The 22021-nt window shown below is 38.2% G+C and overlaps 1 protein-coding gene across 2 annotated transcripts in view; it reads right to left on the bottom strand.

Annotated features, from left to right (window-relative positions):
- Positions 1-10027, bottom strand: part of SLC38A9 (solute carrier family 38 member 9) — a 78807-nt gene extending 68780 nt beyond the window's left edge. Inside the window, exons 1-2 of one of the 2 annotated variants that reach the window (XM_077772999.1) lie at positions 9861-10027; positions 8942-9059 (exon numbers count right to left, since the gene is read on the bottom strand). The gene's annotated coding sequence lies outside the window, so the exon portion shown is untranslated. The remainder of the gene's footprint in view (positions 1-8941; positions 9060-9860) is intronic. The other variant, XM_077773000.1, reaches the window with a different exon arrangement.
- Positions 10028-22021: the final 11994 nt, after the last annotated feature.

The following is a 22021-nucleotide window of genomic DNA, read 5'->3' on the forward strand; positions in this document are numbered from 1 at the left end:
AATATACAATTTATATAATGGTAATCATTCTTAAAATTTCATTAAAATGAAAGTAACTGAGACAAAGGTAAATAATTTCATTAAAATAGAGTTAGCTGAGAAGCAAAAACACAAACTTGATCTTTCAGTTCCTTCCTTCACATAATAAAACTAATTAATAATTCAATTGACTTGTTTGGTCTTAAAATTTAAAACTAAGGTTTCCAATGGCTTCAGATCTTTTCTGTGTGATGTATGGGCACGAGTGCAAGCACGGAGCTCCTTACTTCTCCGCCATCTTGCCCTCTCTCTCTTAAAATTTAAAACTAAAAAGCAGTATTTTTCAAGATTACTTTGAACCACTAATTATAAAAGTAGGAGTAATAGTCCTATTAAATTTCCTTAATTTAAAACTGTAAGTGACAAATTAACTTGAAAAAGTTGTTTCTGAATATAGAGAGAAGATATCCTATATAAAATATCAATGAAAAATACATATTAAATTAAGGTGGACAGAGGAATTAAAAACTTGGAAAAGAAACAAATCTATTGTAGAGAAGTTACGTTGTATATTAGTTTGACATGATTTCAAATCTACATGTTTACAATCTAAGTGAAGTTGTTTTAATCCATCCCTTTATGACAAAGATGAAAAAAAGTTGTTTCAGAAGTAAAGTCATTTTGATAGAAGAATGAAGCAAGTTGTGTCAGGATGTCATCATCTTGCCTGTTTTCACCGGTTAGCTATTGGTAAGTGGCTCAGCTGCTTATCATTAAAAAACCTATGAAGAAGCAACTATGACAAGGGGACATGTGTACTATGTATCACCAAGTATGTGAGGACTATCAGAATGTTCTGTGTGGGCAAGGCAGCTCTTTGCTGATCTAACATAGCTCTCCAAAGACCTGGGGGCAATTAGCACCTGCTGAGGTAAAGTCCACTTTTATGAGCAGTGGCAAAATCCTTGTGCAGCAGTCCCAAAAATCATCTTGTCCGTCAACAGGAACAACGACCTTCCCTAGCAAAGTGCTCTAACAGGAGACTTTTACTTTTGTGCAGGCAAAAGCACATTAACTCTGGTTGGCTAAGCTGTCTTTCCCAAGTACCAATTACAAAAGGGTATACCTTATCTAAATTTGGACTTTATTCCTTTCATCCCCCCATCATTGATTTGAAGTACGTGATTTCTTTATTGGCTTATTAAGAGACATTATCCTGTATGCTATTGGCTTGTGAAATTCCCACAGTGACTCTATCTTAAATAAAACCCCTGGCAGATACAATCTCAGTCTCAGGATTAATTTGCCTTCTGAAAAAAACAAAACAAAACCCAAGTTATCAGTTTTACAGAATTTTACAAACATTCTCTCAAATTTCAAAAATTAAATTTTGTAGGAATTGAAAAGATGATTGTCAGACAGCTAGTATCCTTTTATTAAAAATATAAGAATTGGGATGGAGTGAGGTGAGGAATCTGGATGGCTCAGTCAGCTGAGCATCCAACTCTTGATTTCAGCTCAGGTCATAATCCCAGGGTCATGGAATCAAGCCCCATGTTGGGCTCTGTACTGACATTGAAATTTGCTTAAGATTTTCTCTCTCTCTTTCTCCCCCTGTCCCCTGTTTGTGCTCTCTCTCTAAACAAACAAATAAACAACAGGGGAAAATTAATTCAAGAAAATCTAAGGCACATAAAAATTTTTCTAAAAATCTATACATTCATTTGTGTAAGAATTTAGAAGCATGCCAGGCACTGCTTAACTCTGTATAGAAATTAGCTGTTATTTCTGAATTTAGTAAAACTAAGCTTAATGAAATCTGTATACTGTGGGAGAAGAGTGATCAAAAGAACTGATAAGAAATGTTAGATAAAAAATTTAATATTGATAAGGAGACACCCTTATTGTTCCTCAGTCTCCAAAAATTGATAAGATTATCCTCAGAAAGCACTGCCAGAGTATTTCTTTATTTGAATTATACACAATGGTTAATTTGGGGCATGGCTTATTATGGTTTAAGTAAAGTGTGGCAGTTGAAAGCTGGTGTCAGACTCCCTGGATTTGAATCTTGGCTCTACTATTTACTATGTGACTTTGAGCAAGTTATTTAAATTCCCTGAGACTCACTGGTGTGGGGGATAATAAAGTACAAGTTTTACAGGATTTGAGATTTAATGAGATAATGTACATAATGTACCTTGCTCACAATGAGTGTTCAATAAACATAACTATCATTTTGTTTTTAGTTTGGCTCTTTAAAAACAATTAGCAAAATTCAAAACTATCTTGGCTTAACTTAGTGGCCTGAATAAAAACCGCTGACATATCTACATGCCTTTAGTATAAAGTGAGTAAACTCAGTGAGGGAAGAAAGATAAAGAAGTTGGGCTTCGAAGAATTACTGAACTGTCACAAAGAGAAGAGACCTAAAGGAAATAATTAATTTCTGAAGAAGAAAACTAGGTGTCACTCTGGAGAAAAACTGAGAGAAAGACCCATCAATAAGTGTCCCGCTATCAATAAGTAGTGGGAATTGGAACTAACATTTACTGAACACCTACGATTGGCCTAAGTTTTAAATGTTTAATTGCAACTAATCCTTAAAATTTGGGAAGATGTGTTATTACACATTTCAAAAATTATAAAATAATATAAATAAATTCAATTAATAAATTCAAAATAATATAAAAATTCAAATTATAAAANGGAAACCAGGTTACTTTGGTCCCATATGATATTTCCAGTATACTGCGATGTCTGCCTGAACTTAACATTTTGATTTTTTTTAAGTTTATTTATTTCGAGAGAGATAGCATTAGTTGGGGAGGGACAGAGAGGGAGGCGGGGAGGGAGAGAGAGAGAGAGAGAGGGAGAGAGAGAGGGAGGGAGAGGGAGAGAGAGGGAGGGAGAGGGGGAGAGAAGGGGGGAGAGAGAGAGAGAGAGAGAGAGAGAGAGAGAGAGAGAGAGAGAGAGAGAGNAATTTCAAGCAGGCTTCGTGCTGTCAGAAAAGGACCTGAAGAGGGCTTTGAACTCACTGTGAGCTCATGACCTGAGATATAATCAAGAATCGGTCACTTAACCAACTAAGCAGGTGCCCCTGAACTTAAAGTTTTTAACCTATACTTTCTGCAGTGTTGGATCCTATGCTAAACTGAGAATGCAGCTGAGTTTAGGAAAAAAGGATACTTTTAACTCCTGGAGATAATACTTTTTTTTTTTTTTCTTAGTTTACTGTCCAGTTGTTTCACATATAACACCCCATGCTCATCCCAACAAGTGCCCTCCCCCATGCCCATCACCCCCCTTCCCCTCACTCCCATCAGACCTCAGTTTGTTCTCAGCATTCAAGAGTCTCTCATGGTTTGCCTCTCTCCAACTATTTTTCCCCTTCTTCTCCCCCATGGTCCTTCGTTACCTTCCTCCTAATCCACCTATATGTGCAAACTTATGGTATCTGTCCTTCTCTGCCTGACTTATTTCGCTCAGCATAACACCCTCAAGGTCCATCCATGTTGNAGAGAGAGAGGGAGTCACAGACGGAAACAGGCTCCAGGCTCTGAGCTGGCAGTCAGCACAGAGCCCGACGCGGGGCTCGAACCCACGAACCACGAGATCATGACCCAAGAGAAAGTCGGACGCCTAACCGACTAAGCCACCCAGGCGCCCCTCTAGTGTTAACTTTTTGAGGAACCTCCATAATGTTTGCCAGAGGGGTTGCACCAGCTTACACTCCCACCAACAGTGTAGGACCGTGCCCATTTATCCACATCCTCACCAGCATCTAGAATCTCCTGATTTGTTTAGCCACTTTGACTGGCATGAGGTGGTATCTCAGTGTGGTTTTGATTTGTATTTCCCCGATTAGAAGGGATGCTGAGCATCGTTTCATGTGTCTGTTGGCATTCTGGATGTCCTCTTTGGAGAAGTGTCTGTTCATGTCTTCTGCCCATTTCATCCCCGGATTATGTGTTTTTCGGTGTGGAGTTTGAAGACTTCCTTATAGATTTTGGATACTAGCCCTTTGTCTGATATGTCATTTGCAACTATCTTTCCCATTCCATTGGTTGCCTATTAGTTTTATTGATTGTTTCCTTTGCTGTGAAGAAGTTTTTAATCTTGATGATGTCCCAATACTTCATTTTTGCTCTTGATTCCCTTGCCTTCGGGGATGTGTCAAGTAAGAAATTGCTGCAGTAGAGGTCAAGGAGGTTGTTTCCTGCTTCCTCTTCTAGGGTTTTGGTGGTTTCCTGTCTCACATGCAGGTCCTTTATCCATTTTGAGTTTATTTTGGTGTATTGTGTGAGAAAATGATCTAGTTTCATTCTTCTGCATGTTGCTGTCCAGTTCTCCCAGCACCATCTGTTAAAAAGGCTGTCTTTTTTCATTGGATATTCTTTCCCGCTTTGTCAAAGATTAGTTGGCCATACATTTGTGGGTCCAATTCTGAGTTCTCAATTCTGTTCCATTGGTCTATGTGTCTGTTTTTGTGCCAATACCATATTGTCTTGATGATGACAACTTTGTAGTAGAGGCTAAAGTCTGGGATGGTGATGCCTCCCGTTTTAGTTTTCTTGTTCATTATTACTTTGGCTCTTTGGGGTCTTTTGTGGTTCCATACAAATTTTAGGATAGTTTGTCCTAGTTGTGAGAAGAATGCTGGTGTGATTTTGATTGGGATTGCATTGAATGTGTAGATTGCTTTGGGTAGTAATGACATTCTAACTATATTATTCTTCCAATCCATGAGCATGGAATGTTTTTCCATTTCTTTGTGTCTTCAATTTCCTTCATAAGTTTTCTATAGTTTTCATCATACAGATCTCTTATATATTTGGTTAGGTTTATTCCTAGGTATTTTATGTTTTTTTGTGCAATTGTGAATGGGAATAGTTTCTTGATTTCTCCTTCTGTTGCTTCATTGTTGGTGTATAAAAATGCAACTGATTTCTCTACATTGATTTTGTACCCTGCAACTTTGCTGAATTCTTGGATCAGTTCTAGTAGGCTTCTGGTGGAGTCTGTCGGGTTTTCTATGCAGAGTATCATGTCATCTGTAAAAAGTGAAAGTGTGACTTCTTTGCCAATTCTGATGCCTTTGATTTCCTTTTGTTGTCTGATGGCTGATGCTAGGACTTCCAGCATTATATTAAACAACAGTGGTGAGAGGGGACATCCCTGTCGTGTTCCTGATCTCAGGGGGAAAGCTCTCAGTTTTTCCCCATTGAGGATGATGTTAGCTGAGTGCCTCTCATAGACGGCTTTTATGATGTTTAAGTAAGTTCCTTCTATCCCGACTTTCTTGAGGGTCTTTATTAAGAAGGGATGCTGTGTCTTGTCAAATGTTTTGTCTCCATCTATCGACAATATCATATGGTTTTTATCTTTTCCTTTGTTGATGTGATGTATCACACTGATTGATTTGCGAATATTGAACCAGCCCTGTAACCCAGGAATGAAACTTACTTGATCTTGGTGAATAATTCTTTTTATGTGTTGCTGAATTCGATTTGCAAGTATCTGTTGAGGATTTCTGCATCTGTATTCATCAGGGATACTGGCCTGTAGTTCTCTTTTTTTGCTGGATCTCTGTCTGGCTTGGGGATCAGAGTGATGCTGCCTTCATAAAATGAGTCCAGAAGTTTTCCTTCGATTTCTGTTTTTTGGAATAGTGTGTGAAGAATGGGTATTAATTCTGTTTTAAATGTCTGGTAGAATAACCCAGGGAAGCCGTCTGGCCCAGGGCTCTTACTTTTTGGGAGATTTTTGATAACTGATTCAATTTCTTCACTAGTTATGGGTCTATTCAGATTTTGTATCTCCTCCCATGAATATTGGTAGTGAGTGTGTGTTTAGGAATTTGTCCATTTCTTCTAAGTTGTCCAATTTGTTGGCATATAATTTTTCATAGTATTCCCTGATAATTGCTTGTATTTCTGAGGGGTTGGTTGTAATAAGTCCATTTTAATGTATGATTTTGTCTATTTGAGTGCTCTCTCTTTTCTTTTTGAGAAGCCTGGCTAGAGGTTTGTCAATATTGTTTATTTTTTCAAAAACCAACTCTTGGTTTTGTTGATCTGTTCAACTGTTTCCTTGGTTTCTATACTGTTTATTTCTGCCCTGATTTTTATTATTTCTCTTCTCCTACTGGGTTTGGGGTGCTCTTGTTGCTCTCCCTCTAGTTCCTTTCGGTGCACTGTTAGATTTTATACTCGTGCTTTTTCTAATTTCTTGAAATAGGCCCGGAGTGCAATTTACTTTCCTCTTAGGACTGCCTTTGCCACACTGGAGATAATACTTTTGCTAAGATTATATGTTAAATACCTCTATACCATTAATTTGCCATAGACATAACAATGATAATGGGGAGCTAAACATGTAAAGTGACATAAACAAATACATTCACTTCCAATATCTCACTCAATCCTTTGAGTTTTAAAACAAAGTTCCAGGGGTGCCTGGATGGGTCAGTCGGCTAAGTTGTCTGGCTCCTGATTTTGGCTCATGTCATGATCTCAGTTTTGGGAGTTCCAGTCAGGTCAGACTCTATCCTGACCATGCATTCTCCCTTTCTGACCCTCTTCCCTGCGTGCACGAGCTCTCTCTCTCTCTCCCTCTCTCAAAATAAACTTAAAAAAAAAAAAGTCCCAGAAGAAAGGCTATTAATGTCAAAGCTAAGCCATTAAATAATGAGTCCCTAATCACTTACTTTAAAATTGGTTTCAGCATGCGGGCACCCTCTTCCACTGTTGGTGGGAATGTAAACTGGTACAGCCCCTCTGGAAAACAGTGTGGAGGTTCCTCACAAAATTAACAATAGAACTCCCCTATGACCCAGCAATAGCACTGCTAGGAATTTACCCAAGGGATATAGAAATGCTGAGGCATAGGAGCACATGGACCCCAATGTTCATAGCAGCACTTTCAACAATAGCCAAAACATGGAAAGAGCCTAAGTGTCCATCAACGGACGAATGGACCAAGAAGATGTGGTTTGTCTATACAATGGAATACTACGTGGCAATGAGAAAGAATGAAATCTGGCCATGTGTAGCAACATGGATGGACCTTGAGGGTGTTATGCTGAGCGAAATAAGTCAGGCAGAGAAGGACAAATATCATATGTTTGCACGTATAGGAGGATTAGGAGGAACTTAACAGAGGACCAAGGGAGAGAAGAAGGGGGGAAATGGTGGGGGAAAGGGAGAGAGGCAAACCATGAGAGACTCTTGAATGCTGACAAAAACTGAGAACTGATGGATGCAGGGGGGAGGGGCGATGGGCATGGAGGAGGGCACTCGTGGGGATGAGCGCTGGGTGTTATGTGGAAACTAATTTGACAATAAACTATTTGTAAAAAAATAAAAATAAAAAAAATTGGTTTCAGTATGGAGTCTCAAAAGGAAAAGAAGAGTTTACTGACCTGCTTGCTGATGCCTGCATTGAAAAGTACTTTTCTCCATAAAAATGACATAGAACGTAGACAAAGAAAGTTTATATGACATTATATTCAAAAGGTATTGACTGTATCAGTATATTTCAAAGGATGTCAGCCTTTCCCACATTTGCCTCAGAAATGTCTTTCACAATTCTTTACAAAAGCAAGGCTATATAGTATCTGGCCAAGAGGCTAGCCTCAATCTGCAATACTACACACTAGTTTTTGCCCAAAGAAATGTAGAGATGACCCTTGAACAAAACAGGTGTTGGGCTCCTGACTCTGACTTCCTCCCACCCCGCAGTTGAAAATGCACATGTAACTTCTTACTCCCCAAAAACTTTACTAATAACTCCTTTTGACTGGAAGCCTTACTGATAACATAAATAGTTGATTTTGTATGTTGTATTATATACTGTATGCTTACAATAAGCTACAAAATGTTATTAAGAAAGCCATAAGGAAAATAGATTTATAGTATTATACTGTAAAGAGTTTACCCACTAACTATACAAGTATTTATATGTTCTTCCTCAGAGACTAAAAATTAGTAGTACCTAATACCTCTGCATATGGTCAATTCAGATACTATAATTACATTTCAGTTTAACAGAGCAAGGGTTGACAATTTTTTTCTATAAGGGCTAGATAATATTTTAGAGTTTGTAAGTCAAATGATCTCTGCAGCTACTCAACTATGTCCTTTAGCACAGAAGAAGATACACAAATGAGTGAGCCCAGCTGTGTTTCAAAAAAAATTTATAAAAATAAATATATCTGGCAGCAATGGTCATAGAAATGTTTATAGTTTACCCACCTCTGTATGGCCAATATAAAAATCAATGGAACCATATTGTAAAAAAGGCAGCTTGGTGAAAGAAGTTATTCTGTGTATATGTGTTTTCTTCTATATAAGTCTGTACCTGCTATAAAGTCCAGTTACAAACTTATCTAAACCTCTTCTGTATGAATCAGTTAATGGTCAGCCAATAGGAACTATAATGCTCCAATTCTGATGTGACTACTGAAACATGCTTCCAAATTGATCAGTAAATGCTTCAAAAGGTGTTACATTTGACAGTGCTGGAGGGCAATGTAGTCTTAATAAAGAAATAGCAGCCAAAACAATGCAATGGCACCAAAGAACCCACAATGGGAACACTAAAGACTTTCAAGCTATGTTTGAGCAGTAAGAAAGAAAGAATGCGGATGAAGAAGTGAAATTTAAGCATATTACAAAATGCAGGGCTAGTAGAATCCTAACGATTTTTTAAACTTCTATGCTCCTATCTCCTTTTAAAAAATACTATAAATTATTATTTTACCTTGTAATTCAGGTTGGTATTCTCATGCTCCCATGCTGTTTTCCCATTACTGTAAACATTCAGGGTATTGTCAACTAGCATACTATTTTTATATGACTGAGATAGAGCATTTAAGATAGAAGAAATCTAAGGCTTCAGTTCTCAGAGTTCAAGTGGACATACATTGAGAAGGGAAAGGTAGACATCTGAATTTGCTACCAACCTTTTATATTACTATGAAGTTTGAAGAGATTTTTCTTCAAGACAAGGGTTTCTTTGATCTACTGAGAAGTTTAAAAACGTTCCCTTCAGTGGTTTCTTGTTATTTTGCATATGTCAGCCTTAAGAAAAAAGGGGAATCAACAGGTTAGAATTTGCTGACCTACTGATCTCAGCAATGGATCAAGGCACTGCTTGAGAACCCTGAAAATGAGGTTTTAGTCAAGTTGCCCATTAACTGGCTATCTGGTCTTAAGCAAGGCAATTTCTCTAAATTGATGGACCTTAGTTTCTTCAGATATAAAGTGAGGAGAATGTGCTTGACTAGATGTTCTAAAAGGCCTCTTCCAGCTCTATTATTCTAAGACAGCTAAGATGTCAAGCCACCTACTATCAAGACACCGTCTCATATTTGAGCCGAGGAAAAGTGTACCAAGGACTTAACTGTTTTGGCCCTCAACCCATCTGTGGTCCTTGCTCAAGGCACAAAGGTGTTTCTTCCCCGATCTCCTTTCTTCAACTCTTCCCTACCAGGGACAGGGAAAGGCTTTCCCACTGCCCCAATAAGCCCGATTCTTCTCCTTCTCACCCAGGTTTTTACCTATAGTTACTCTGCCTTGCCCTTAAGGCTGAAGCAGGCACCGAATCCCCACAGCCCCTCGAATTCTCTCAGCCCCACGGGAAGGGAGTCACCAGAGCCCAGAGAGGAGCCCTAGCCGCCCATCCGGAGTGGTCGACTTTGGCCTCAACGCTCCCCCAAGAAGCAACTGTTTGGACGCATTTCACCAAAAAACTTCCCCGATGACAGCCAGCTCCACCGCAAGCTCAGCGGTTCCCTCCGCCTCCACTCCGTTCCCCCACCCCCACCCCCGCCTCGCTCACTCCCGAGGGATGATTTTGAAAAACTGAGAAACATGCCCTACCTGCGCCGGCCAAGCCCTCAATCTGGGAAACCTGGACGAGAAAGCGGAGACCCTTTACAAATGTTCTCAACTTGAGGCAGCAGGGCTTCTCTCTTGTACAGGAAGAGACAACAGCCTCGGCCGCGGGGGCCGGCGGACGATGGAGTTCTGAGTGTACAGAGCCAAGCGCCACCGCCAAACCTCCGGCTCCTGGGGACTACAACTCCCAGAGGCCTCTGCGAGAGCCAACGCGCCTCGCCGCAGAGTCCACCCCCGCGGCTTTAGGGGGTGGGACGGTAAAAGGACGCAAATCTCGTTTCTGTTGCTGGCTGTTGGTTCCTGGGCGGGATGCTGGTACCTGTGCGCGATGCTTGCTTGACGCTTAAAAGCATCGAAGATGAGGAACGCCATCTCCTGCAGTCCTTAAACCTCCAGAAGTCACATAGGAAAGGGCTGACCTCCCATTATTTGTCTCTTTTCACAGGCCCTTCTGGTTAGTATTGTGTACTGTCGTCATGTGCTTGAATCCCACCGACAGCAAGGGAAATTGGTTTGAAAAATGTTAGGTTGGCATTCTCACTTTCTTGGCTGGACACTTAGGTTGTGGTGGTGGTGGTTGTTGTTTGCATTTGTTTTTTATTATCTTAATGCGTTGACGAGTTTGTCTCCATGCTAAAAGAGGGACTTTGGGGGGGGGGGTATTTTAGCACCCTCTCTGCATCCCTAGTAATTTCTCCCAAAGCCAGCCCAAATAAACCTACAATCTAAGTAAAATTAGTTTGCTCGTTGTAACAAGTCAGCCCAATCAAAGTCTCCTGGGAAGCATATTAGCAAACACCTATGCCTTTACATAGGAAGCCAGTGGCATTTTTTTCTGTTTTAAGAAAACAACCAGAAAACAACAACAAAAACAGGTGCACTGTATGTGATAAAGAACCCAAAGCAACAAATCCAAATTTAAAAGCTAATATTGAGTGCCAAGCATTTTCCATGATTCTAGAAACGTATATTACCCCCATTTTACAAATAAGGGAACAGACTTAAAACTGAGGTCTTATTTCAAAGCCTGCTTTCTCAAACACTACCAAACATTGCCTGTATTATTGAGGGCTTGACAACAAGGCAGATGATGTAATGAATATTGCCTTTAAGGCAGATAAAAGTTAATTTGCTAATGGTGTCCTTATTAAAACTTTTTGCAATTATTGCTAGGCCTACCTTCAAACATTCTTTTGATAACTATTCTATCTCTGCATTCCAGGTCAAGCAAATAATTTTGACAAGACTGAAAAGCACAAAAATGAATGATACTGAGTGACATCAATGAAAATAGCAGAGTAGGGAACTTGAAAACATTCCCTCTGTTAAAGCAGTACATAAGCTTCCAAAACTGACAGAATCAACTTTTTTTTGGAACTCTGGCATCTAATTAAAAAAAAAAGTAAAACAACCAGGGGAACACTTAAGAAAAGACTGGTGAATTTTTGCAAGAGAGGTCTATAATCATCTCTTACTGTCCACCTTGAGGTGGCCTTGAAGATAGCAGCCTACATTCCTGGTGTTGGTTGCTAGTACCTGAGGAAGCAATAGGGATCTTATTGTCAAGAAATTGTAATTGTGCATTCTGACCCATCTGATGGTTCCCTGAAGCTTTGGCTCAAGGGCTTGCCTTTGTTTTGCCTGCCATGCAATCTTCAGAAGACTGAAGCAGCCTCCCAGGCTCAAAGTCTTTAAAGCAAGTGTATTAATCACTAATACTAAGTTTACTAAGTAGTTAGGTCCAAACAAATTAATATGCATTTATGTCCTAACAACTCAGTAGCCATTTAAAAAGATATACATAAATTGAAAGTAAAATATTTTATTTCATTCTTAAATAGCCATAATTGCTTACTAATGGGATGTGTACATCTATTGGGCACTGTATAACTTCTGGAAATCAGATAGGATACCACTATCCGTGTTTCCTGTTTCACACTGGATTTTTAAAAAATGTTTATTTATTTATCTTTGAGAGAAAGAGAGAGAAAGTGTAGTAGAGGCATGGTGGAGGGACAGGGAGAGAATCCCAAGCAGGCTCTACCCTGTCAGCACAGAGTCCTTCTTGGGGCTTGATCTCACAAACCATGAGATCGTGACCTGAGCTGAAATCAAGAGTTGGACACTCTATCGACTGAGCTACCGTCAGTGCCTCTCACATTGGATTTTGCACAATACGTGCTTGAGATCATAGCAATCACTGAAAACCCATCTTTGCAGAATGATGTTATCCAAAAAATTAACTTGATCTAATGTTGAAACTGAATTCTCTCAAGGTGGTAGTTCACATGGTCTCTGACAGATGTCTCTTTGTTTTCCTTAAAAATTTAAAATATTATGCTCTGTGGGGTCCAGGGGGTTCCTGGTGATATTCCCACTGGCTGGGAACTGCAGATCATTAGACATTGTTTTTCTGGTCTACAACAAGGGTTGTCAAACTTCTATAAAGGGCCCAATAGTAAGTATTGTGGGCTTTGTGACCATATGGTCTCTGTCAACAACTATTCAATTCTGTCTTTATGGTACAAATGTAGACAACATAAACAATATGTAAACAAATGGAGTGGCTGTATTCTAGTTTATTTATAGAAGCAGATGCTTATCCCATTGAACCACCTAGGCACTCCTGGAGGAGCTTGTTATGTAACAATAGATAAGCAGAACAAACTTTGATCCCTTGGTTAAGATGGAGCCCGCTTGGTTTCTCCATTCTACAGTTACTGTTTTTTTTCTTTAAAATTAATAAATAATGCATGGGGGGATACTTTAAGACCTTCTTAATGCCCTTTTCTTCATCAAACTATTGCTACTAGTTTAATCCAGAATCAAATATTACTGTGATGGTTGCAAAGCGATGATTTAAAAAACCCACAAAACTCTGCATGTATTAGTTAACATTCTGCTACAAGAAAAAGCTTTGCTTTCTCTCTTCTTTGCTTATGTATTACTAGGACATATGTATGGGTTTTTATTTTATTCAATGGGTTATAATCTGTTACTACCATTTTTACTCTGATGCCCTAATTGTCTCAGATATTACTAGTGGGAGATTTGGCTCCTTAGTGCTTTGGTAATTTTTAAAAGCTTCCTTACTTTTTGCTGTGAGCTGATGTTTCAGGCTGATCTTGTTTATTTCCCACCCTAGAGCTGTTATATGTTTTTTCCCCTCAAGGGTGTTGATTTCTTGTAATGGGAAATAATATTTAGATCCACAGTCTGTGTGCTGGCAAACTCCTTGCTAATGGGTTGGTCATTGTTTCCAGACTTTTTCAGTAGAAAGAGTTAGGAAATACTTTTTTAAATACTTTTGTAAAGCAGATAATGTATCATGAATTCATACTGATATTTTCAATTCACATTTAGGAAAATAGCATCAACACCCTTTTTAATTTTTTATTTCTTTTTTCTCTTACAGTGAAAATCTTAGTTCTTAAACATTAATTTAATTATATATAATTTTATTACTAACAATATGATGATAGAATTAGTTTACTTTTGCAGTTTTTTTTTTTTTTTTTGGTCCTATTTTCCCTTTTGTCCCACTGAAGACATACGGTCAAATTACTGTATTTTAGGCCAGTTGGAATAATTTTCATTGTGTGGCTTAAGTCACTAACTCAATATGTATTTAGGTGTATTTGTTTAGATTTAAGATCTCTTTTTTAATTGTAACTTAATTTTGTTTTATAATTTTGTGTAACAATCATATGATTTCACAATCAAATCTACTTGCTTAGGGAAGTCTAGCACATATTCTTATCCTTCTCAACCTGTTACTTCTTTTCTTTGTCATAAGTAGTAATTTTACAAATTTTGGTCTATCCTTCCATTTTTTAAAAAATATAAGCAAATGCATCTGTTTTTAGGTAAATGCTAGCATACTAGACATGCTACTCAACCTGTCTTTTTCTAATAAAATAGATCCTAGTGATCATTCCATAGTAATATATAGAGATTATCCTCTTTTTTTTTTTTTTTTTTATATAGCTGCAGAGTTCTCTGAAGAGGGGCAGGATGTTCCACTCCCAATTATGCCACTTTTGTATATTGATTATTTTGAATTAAAGGTACTTGAGAAACAGCTGGTGCAGGAAGGACTCTCTGAGCCTCTTTTGTGTCACCAAAAGCTTATGAAAGGTTAACCACCTTCCCTTCTCTCTACCCTCATACCAGAAAGATGAAAGGCATCCTTATCACCAGAGATATGGAATGTAGGGTTGAGAAGGTTGTGTAAACAAAACTTGTTATTTCTTCAGTTTCCTACCCTAAGTCCAAACCTTTTTGTGTTGTCAATTCTTTAAAAACCTTTTTTTGGGGGGCGCCTGGGTGGTTTAGTTGGTTGAGCGTCCATCTTCAGCTCAGGTCGTGATCTCACCATTGGTTGGTTGATTGGTTCATAAGTTTGAGCCCTGTGTCAGGTCTGTGCTGACAGCTTGGGGCTTGGACCTGTTTCGGCTTCTGTGTCTCCCTTTCTCTCTGCCCCTACTCTGCTCTCTCTCTCAAAAATAAATAAACATTAAAAAAATTAACATTAATTTTGAGAGAGAGAGAGAGAGGGAGAGAGTGCGAGCAGGAGAGGGTTAGAGAAAGAGAGAGACACGGAATCCGAAGCAGACTCAAGCAGATACAGAATTCAAGCAGATACAGGGCTTGAACCCACAAACTGCTTGATCATGACCTGAGCCTAAGTTGCATGCTTAACCGACTGAGCCACCCAGGCACCCCTGTTTTGTCAATTCTTCATGGATTTATTGCTTGCCTAAAAGGTAATAAAAGCCTCCTGCTTTGGTTATTTCTTTGAATCTCATGTTTTTATGGGGCTCATGTACATATGATTTAACTTGTTTTTCCTCTTGTTAATCATGCTTATGTCAACCTAATTATTACAATGGCCAAAGAACCTAGAAGGGGAGAAGGGAAAATTATTCCACCCTGCATGGGTGGATGTTTCAGTCTGCCAATGATGGACTTTTGAATTTTCCAGTCTTTAGCTTTTAGTTCTGCAATTAATAACTTTGTATACACATCCTTTTATATTTACTGATGGTGTATATTTGAGATAAAATCCAGAAATAGAACTACTGAATCAAAGGGGAAATGCACATCTAATTTTGCTAGATATTGTCAAATTCCCTTTCCTCACTACTAGAATGTAGTGCATCACCAACAGCAATGTATGAGTGTGACTGTTACTTGCTGCCTCTCTGAGTACATTATAAAATCTTTGCCATTTTAATTTGTGAAAAATTGTATTTTAGTGTAGTTTAATTTGCATCATTCTTGAAAGAAATTGAGCATCTATCTGTAATATAGATATTAATCCTTTTTTGGATTATGTTAAAAATAATTTTTCCCAATTTAGCATTTGTCATTTGCCTTTGGTATGTATTTTTTGTCATGAAAAATTTTATCTTTGGGGATGCCTGGGTGGCTCAGTTGGTTGAGTGTCTGGCTCTTGATCTGGGCTCGGGTCATGATCTCATGTTTGTGGGATCAGGCCTTGTGTTGGGTTTTGCACTGACAGTGTGGATCCTCCTTGGGATACTCTCCCCACCCTTCCTTCCTTCCTCTCTCTCTCTCTCTCTTTCTCTCTCTCAAAATAAATAAACATTAAAAAAATAAAAGAAAAAATTTAAGGATTTTAAAAAATGTTAAAAAATGTTTATTTATTTTTGAGAGAGAGAGCATGCACATGGAGAGGCAGAGAGAGGGGGAGAAGTGGAGAGGAGAGAGAGAGAGAACCCCAAGCAGGCTTTGCAATGTCAGCACAGAGCCTCATGTGGAGCTTGAATTCATGAGCTGTGAGATCTTGACCTGAGCCTAAGCCAAGAGTCAGATGCTCAACCGACTGAGCCACCTAGGCTCCCCAAAAGAAAAAAAAATTTAAGTTTTATTCATTTTTAATCTTTATGTAGTCACACTACATAAAATCATTGCTTCTGGATTTTGAATTGTATGTAGAATGTTTTTCCAAGTATAGAGGAGTTCACTAATGTTTTCTTATAGTATTTAATGGTTTTGTTGTTTTTACATTTGAATTTCTTATCCTGTTATATTGTGTGAAGAACGGGTGCAATTTTATCTCTTTCCATATGGTTATCCAGTTATATAAAGAATATTTTTGTAAAGAAGTAGCCAACAGTGGCAAAGACTAATAAAAGACCTGTTAGGCTAAGAATTGAAAGCTGTCAGTTGGTTCAGAAACAGGGAGGTCAGTGTTGCTATTGACCTTGGCAATATTGATAAAGCAATGGGGTAAAAGCCAGATTGCAATGGGTTCAGGAATGAAAGGTGGGGAAGTGGAAAAAGCAAGTATAGATAATTCCTTGTGAGGTCCTGAATTAACAAAGTGTTTTTATTAGGCACCATATAAAAGATTAACGATTCTAAAACATAGATTTCAGGGAAAAATATTTTCAGTAAAATCTTTTTGTAAGTCAGTGACCAAGTAGGAAAACAGAAACCATCAAAAATATGTAAATAGAAGGAATTAGAAAATGGTACCTTATGTAGATATATTCAGCTCTACAGTGCATAGCTTGGTAAGTGGTATGTAGGCTGAGTTCAGCTCCTTCTTGCCTCTTGGCTTGGTACCTTTGTGTAGGGCCTAACTACCTCAATTATATCTGGTGGCCCTGGTTATCCCCAGTTTACAGACAGAGTGATTAAATAACTTGCCCAAGTTCACAAAGTTAATAAATGGACAAGTAGAGATTACCGATACTGACTTTGTAGTCAACTGCTACTAATTTCTTCCTCCCTGCTTGAAAGCTCCAAGTCTTTAGTTTTAGTAGGGGTAGGTAGAAAGAGATTTATCCCTGATCGAGGTTCACTGATTGCATCTGACCACTACTTCTCTTGAGGTGAAATACTTCCCTCTCTTAGACCAAGAAAGATTGACAGTGATGACATTCACAAATTGCATTTCCTTTGCCATTTGGGACACAGAAAAGCCAACTTTCTTTGTTAGAATGGAAAGAGCTAGACTTTGGTAATACTATGCTTTCCTCCTGACTGTTTACCAAATTCCATAATTCACTGGTGAAACATTGTTTTGCAGTGAAGGGCCAAGAAGACCCCTTAGTCTTAGGAAGGATTGTACAAGGTACACAGTATTTGACTTGTATTCTTCATTCACTTTTAGCTCTCATTAAATACACTTGTAAAACTACTTAGGGACATCTAGGAGGTCTGGTTGATTGCAGTCAGAATCTTTCAGGAAAGCTATTTAAACAAGACTGATTTCTAAGCCAGAATCTCAATGTATTCATTAATAATGAGGAGCAAGTAAGGCTTATATGTCTTATCCACTACACCTTCTTAGTATTGAAATACTTGGGGAAGTTGAACTATTATTTAGGAAGTTGCTAAGTGAGCATAGAATCAGAACAGGTTGTGATGAAATAGCTTTACCTCATAATGGAGAAAACCTGGCTAGTGACCAGTCCCTATATCCAAAGTCTTTCCCATTTGCACCAATGTTTCCCAAACCTTTGAATACTACCTTCATGATTTTCGCTGTTCCTGCATCCCATTAATATTTACTTTTTCTTTAATTGAATAAACTTTTTTGAACTTAACTGTTTAGTCTCATTCTAAGCAATTATATTTCTGAAATCCTAGGTTTGAAATGATTCTTAGTTTTCTAAAACATTAAAATATTACTTTAAAATGAAAACTGTCCATGAATTGCCTAAAATCAGTGGTATGTGTACTACACGTTGGTAAATATTCCCTTAATCATTATTGGAAAAATAGAGATTTTCATCTCTTTGAACCTTGCTTGGTATGCTGAAATCCCCTCTTTGGTGACTTTCTTCCTTAGATCTGTTACTAGTACCATAGTATCTTGGAGACACTATGAACCTCCCCATCTTCCATTTTGTGTTTATTTACAGAGCTCCAACGTGTAATATTCATTAAAATTTTTTTTATGGTTATGTGTATAGTAAGAGATTCTCAAGTATTTTTAGTACATAGGAATGAATATCTCTTCTTCCCCATTTGAGGTGACCCATGTTTACCCTGCTGAAAGATTAAAAGAAAAATTTAACAGCGTTGACGTGATACTAGACACAGTGTACATCAATTAAAAAATCATTATTTGAATAATGTGGAGATAATACTGAAAAGATAAAAAGTCTAAGATATCAATTCTCTTTATCTACATTACTTTGGAAAATGTAATGCCTCTTTCTAAAGTGTAAAGGATCTTAACTGCAAACTTTGACTCTATGAAACATTTTGAGGAACCTCATCCTACCTTATTATATGGGATATAGAGAATTTGGATAAACTGTATATAGACTTTACTGTGAATCTTCTATGACAGAAATATTAAGGTTTTAGATTTTTTTTTTTAAAGTCCAAAGCAGGACTTGAACTCATGATTCTGAGATCAAGACCTGAGCTGAGATCAAGAGTTGGATGCCCAATCAACTGAGCTGCTCAGGCACCCCAGAAATCTTAAGGTTTTGTATTCCATTAACCACACCATTCTTTTTCCTAGACTGCTCCTTGAGAAATTGGCTAATTCTTTTTTTATGTTTTATTTATTTCTGAGAGAGAGAGAGAGAGAAAGAGAGAGAGACAGCATGAGCAGGGGAGGGTCAGAGAGAGAAGGAGACACAGAATCTGAAACAGGCTCCAGGCTCTGAGCTGGCTGTCAGCACAGAGCCCGATGCAGGGCTCGAACCCATGAACCGTGAGATCATGACCTGAGCCAAAGTGGGGTGCTTAACAGACTGAGCCACCCAGGTGCCCCAAGTAATTGGCTAATTTTATTTGAAGCACTTAGCATAGCACACATGAGGTGTTCAGTTAAAGCCTATTTAATAAACTAAATTAATTCCTGCATTTTCCCTGTGTTGCAATTTATTAGCATCACTAATTTAAGATCTGTCATAGGGAACCAGAATATAAAACATATAGGTCTCCCCCACTATCTGAAAGTGGAGCATTGTTATGAAACCTTTCATAAGTCACAATGGTGTAATGTGAAGAAGCAATTACTATTAATTTATATGAAAAAGTTTTATGAGCCTTCTCAGACCAGAAAAAATGACCTCTCTTAGGCTTTTCTGTTAATTTAGGACACATCTTACTAACAGATGGCAAAACAAATTGAGTTAAAGCACAGATGCTCGTAGACACAGTTCAGAGCTATAGTGGCTTGATGCTGACATGCTTAGTTCTTGGGGAAGGAGCTTAGTGCCACGTCCTGCTCCAGGTCATGCTGCCTTTGGAAGGCATTGCTGCAGAAAAAACACTGAATGCTATTTTTGCTTTTGCTTTTTTGTAAAAGTAGAAATCCTCCTTGGATTTTTCTCTTATGAAAAAAGGCCCTAGTGTAGGTCTTTCATAAAAGCAAAGTGGCAGAATGTGAGCTTTCAAAATACGGTAGATACCCATACTGGCTTTACTTTCTTGGCACATACATCACAGAGCAAGTATTTACTTAATTGTGTTTGTCTTCTTTTTCACTGTTTATGTTAAATTTTTGAATTTTATTATTTTCACCCATTGCTTATTTTCCCTTTCCTTAATAGTGAACTTCAGTTTTTATTAGAATTTGCTTTTTCTTAATCAAAGCTAGCTCTCAAAAATTATATAGAATGTTTCATGGAAAACTGTTTCATTGCAATATCTGAAACAAATAGCAAACTAAAACTGAATAGCAGAAATTGTTGGCTAAGTGTTTTCTTAAACCCAGAGAAAATGAAAACACTAATTCATAAAGCTGTATGCATCTGTTTATTGCAGCATTATTAAAGTAGCCAAGCTATGGAAGCAACCTAAGTGTCCACTGATAGACAAATGGATAAGAAAGATGTAGTATATATGCACAGTGGAATATTACCTAGCCATGAAAAAGTATGAGATTGTGGCATTTGACCCAACATGGATAGACCTAGAGAGTATTGTGGTAAGTGAAATAAGTCAGATTGAGAAAGAAAAATATTTTATTTGTCTTTACATATCATCTACATATGATTTCACTCATATATAGAGTCTAAAAAAAACTGAATCAGATCTATAAATACAAAGTACAAACTGATGGTTGCCATAAAGGAAGGGGTTGAAGAGATGAATCAAAAGGGTAAAAGTGAATGGATGATAACAGGTTTCCAGCTATGGAATGAATAAGTCACAGGAATTAAAAGCACAGCATAAGGAATATAGTCAATGATATTGTAATAGGGACCTATGGTGACAGTAGCTATGTGGTGAACATACCATAATGCATAAACTTGTTGAATCACTATATTGTACATCTGGAACTAATGGTGTACATCAACAACACACAGATTTTAAAAAGTTATTTTCTTGGGGCGCCTGGGTGGCTTAGTCGGCTAAGCGTCCGACTTTCGCTTAGGTCATGATCTCACAGTGTGTGGGTTCGAGCCCCGCGTCGGGCTCTGTGCTGACTGCCAGCTCAGAGCCTGGAGCCTGTTTCAGAGTCTGTATCTCCCTCTCTCTCTGACCCTCCCCTGTTCACACTGTCTCTCTCTATCCTAGAAATAAATAAAAATATTTAAAAAAAAAAAGTCATTTTCTTAACTCTGTTGTGAAAAAAGTTATTCATTTTAGAAAATTTCTCCAAGTTTTCTATACCTAAAAAAGAATCTACTTGATTATCGTTCCATCTACACAATTTCATACCTAGCTCTTTTCCCTTAATATTTTCCCATGACACAAAAAGTCTTGAAAGAATAACATTCAATTCAAAGTGAGTTAAAATACCTCAGAGGACCCGTTTACAGATTCAGAGCACCAGAAGTATTGGTGGCTCTCCCATACACACACAGTGATTTAAGGTACTTGCCTTTTCAAGGACATGATGTGAAAATCTGGTTTCAAAATAGAAATTGTTGGGGTGTCTGGGTGGCTCAGTTGTTTTGGTTTTGGTAGGATCATGATCTTCTGGTTGTGAGATCAATCGCTGAGTCAAGTTCCACGCTGAGTGTGGAGCTTGCTTGGGATTCTCTCTCTCCTCTCTCTGACCTTCTCCTCTCAAAAGAAATAAATAAGCATTAAAAAAATAGAGATTATTAAAAATGACAGTTCAATATATTCTGGTTTGATCTGTTTTTTTTTTAATTCAAAATTTTTAAGAGAGAGAGAGAGTGTGTGTGCAAATAGTGGAGGGGCAGAAAGAGAGAGACACACAACCCAGAACCTGAAGCAGGCTCTAGGCTCTGAGCTGTCAGCACAGAGTCCAATATGGGGCTCAAACCCAGAAACCATGAGATCATGACCTGAGCCAAAGCTGGATGCTTAACCGACTGAGCCGCCCAGGTGCCCCTGATCTTTGTTAACTATAATCTTTTAAAAATAATTCACCTTGAAAATAGCACTAACTAGGTAAATAATGACATATTCTTGGTGGAAGAGACAGAAACAATAATGGTGGTTCTAAAGATGAAATTATCAAGTTAAGTTCAACTCATTAAGTGCCTAATCCTTTATACCTGAGTGTCAGACTATGCTGGGATTTATATTACTGCATGAAATACTTAGAAATTTCTTCAAAGATTCAGATAACAAAATTATGAAAACTATATTTTTAAAGCGGTTGTTACGCTTTTTGGTTGAATGGGAAAATATTGAGGAATTTACTTTTTGGTGAGGTAAAACAAGAATATCTGGTTGGTCAGAGCATTAAGCACGGAAATGATCCTTGGTCACTCTTAGGTTTGGCTAGTACCCCTAGGGATACAAATAGGTGGACCATAAATCCAAGCCTAGATGAATGAACCTACTTTATCATAATTTCCTTCCTTCTGCCTCAGAGGGCATCTCTTTTCCGAAGAGGTGCACCCTCAACTCTATAGAAAAGGCTTTTTCTTTTCTCTCTGTCTCTCTGTCTCTCTGTCTCTCTGTCTCTCTGTCTCTTTCTTTAACGTCCTGGGTGAGGCGGGACAGACCCTCATCCCAGCTGTCATGGGGAGGAAAAGGAAATGTGCCAGCTCCACAGTCCTAAGCCACATGCTGAGGCAGCAGGAATCCCCAGTTGTGACGCAAGCACCTCAGAAATAAAGAACCAGAGGGACCAACTGCCACGGACTATAGTAAGAAAGCAGGAAGAGAAAGCTAAAGAGGTTGGAGGCAGGGCATTACCCATCTTCCCTTTTACTTTTGGT

The sequence above is a fragment of the Crocuta crocuta genome, unplaced genomic scaffold, assembly GCF_008692635.1.
Source record: "Crocuta crocuta isolate KB4526 unplaced genomic scaffold, BGI_CrCroc_1.0 scaffold107, whole genome shotgun sequence".
In the NCBI taxonomy this organism is placed as follows: domain Eukaryota; kingdom Metazoa; phylum Chordata; class Mammalia; order Carnivora; family Hyaenidae; genus Crocuta; species Crocuta crocuta.